Genomic DNA, 2,313 nt, shown 5'->3' on the forward strand with positions numbered 1-2,313 from the left:
TTGGAATCTAAATTTACCGTATTTTACTCGAGGAAGTATGGCCAGCCAAGGGAAAATTCGTTTAACTACCATACTATTATAACAAACACAAAAATATGCCAAAGAGAATCACGTGTATAATTACAACCACGATGGCTTAACAAATATAGAACTTTCGGTTTGAGTTCTAGTTTTATTGAACCAATTAGAAAAGTAGAACATATTTTTGCCGTTTTCACTACACATAAACGTACTGTTTAGATTATGTATGATATGTAATTACATATTACGTCAAATGCATTACGCTTTTACATGAAACGATGAAACATCCGAGCGTAAACGACAGAAATGCAATATACAGTACTAGTGATGTTGCGCATCGTCTAACATGTGTGGTACTACATTTATAGAAACAAACTCTATTAAAAGAAACTTCATAATTGTAAAGGAGAGGGATTTGAGAAGTCGGTCCACAGTTTTGCTGCGATATGGCATCCACGTGACTGTTTCCTCTTAAGGATTTTCAGCCCGGGTGCGTACCGAATCAATCAATTCACTCGGAGGGATCTCACCGACACAAATTCGGTGGACCGCAACGAAGAGCGGAAACTTTCCGAGAAGGCCCTTGGACTTGAGAATGATGAAGACCTCTTCGGCGGTCTGGGGGCCCTGCATGCGCTGCCCATCCAGCATCTCCCTCTCGAGTTCCCTCAGACTCCTGCCGCCGGTCTTCACGAACGCCTCGGCGACTTTTCGATTCCGACCGCCGTAACAAGAGGTCATGAGGTCGGCGACGCCGCAGCTCTCGAAGAAAGTCTCGATCTTGGAATCGGCCCGGAACAGCTTTGCGAACCTCACCATCTCCGCGAGACCGAGGCGCAGGACGACCGCCTTCGTGTTGTTGCCCAATCCGAGGCCGTCGATGATTCCGGCGCCGAAAGCCACAATGTTCTTCAGAGCGCCGCATACCTCGATGGTCTCCACGTCGTCGATCACCGAGATCCGGAAGTAATCAGTCTGGAGAAGTTTCTTGAGCATCTTGCCGGTCATCGCGTCCCTGCAACCAATGGTGGATTCACAGAACTTCTCGGACGCCACCTCGTCGGCCAGATTGGCACCCATCATGACACTCACGTCGATGTTGAGGAACGATCGCAACACGTCAGACATCAACGCGATTCCACCCTCGGGTTTTATATCAAAACCCTTTATCAACGACAGGGCGATGGCGGTAGGCTTGATCTTTCCGACGAGCGGGGCGCAGGTCCCACGCACGAATTTGTGGGGAAGAACCCAGATCAGAACGTCGGCGTCTTCGGCCGCTTCGAATGCGTCCGGAACAGCGATCACGTTGTGGGGCAGTTCAAACCCTGGCAAATACTTCACGTTCACGTGGAAGTCGTTGATAATTTCACTCAGCTTCTGGTCGTCGATCACTTCTTCGTGAACGTACATCTTGACGGTGTTGTCGAACTCTTCGTACTTGGTGACGTTCAGTCCCACAATCTTGGCGATCGCCGAACCCCAATTGCCGCAGCCCATTATGCTAACTTTACTCATGTTAATCATAACGATATGAATGCCACATGCGACGTTACTGTTGTTCGCGAATTCGAAATAATAGATAAATGTTTTCTCAAATAAAATAACTTTTTTGGTAAATCAAACGTTGAACGTTTTTTAAGAATTTAAAACATATAGAATAAATTATAAATTTATACTGTTTACTTGATTTGAATTTTATTTGGGGAAAAAATGAAAGCTTTAAACTCACCTAATATGGTAATAATAGGAATCATCAGGAGAGATGGCAGCACTTGAAATTCACTTGTTAATTTTGAAATGTGAATTGTGCTATTCTACATCAGAAGTGTATTTAGGGGGGGGGGGGGGCTTGGCGGACTATAGCCCAGGGGGCTCATTAACAAATTAATTTGAGGAATGGGTGCTCAAGAAAATTAGCAGAATGGGAGAAGTGCAGAAAAATGTTTACAAGTAGCTGGCGTTAAAACCATAAATCCACCTCTGCCTAGAGAGTGACCAAAAAAAGTGTGCAAGCATGTGAGCGACTAGTAGAGTGACCTAGAATGTGAGCGACTAGTAGAGTGACCTAGAATGTGTGCAAGCATGTGAGCGATCAAAATAATGAGCAAGCATGTGAATTACCTTAACATTGACCTAGAGAGCGAGAAATCAGGTCGATTATCGACCGAAAGAGTGACCTAGATCATGTACATGCATGTGAATAATCAAGAATAATCAAAAGAATGACTTATAGAGCAGTGATTCCCAAAGTGGGCAATATCGCCCCCTAGGGAGCGATGGAATAGTCTA

General features: G+C 44.9%; 1 pseudogene; it reads right to left on the reverse strand.

Moving 5' to 3' along the window:
• Positions 1-492: 492 nt before the first annotated feature.
• On the reverse strand, positions 493-1,548 carry LOC149083468 (glycerol-3-phosphate dehydrogenase [NAD(+)], cytoplasmic pseudogene; annotated as a pseudogene).
• Between the last annotated feature and the right edge of the window lie 765 nt (positions 1,549-2,313).

This window comes from Pholcus phalangioides, unplaced genomic scaffold (assembly GCF_987345545.1).
Source record: "Pholcus phalangioides strain wild (caught in Gottingen) unplaced genomic scaffold, Ppha-v1.0 ptg000008l_1, whole genome shotgun sequence".
Taxonomy (NCBI): domain Eukaryota; kingdom Metazoa; phylum Arthropoda; class Arachnida; order Araneae; family Pholcidae; genus Pholcus; species Pholcus phalangioides.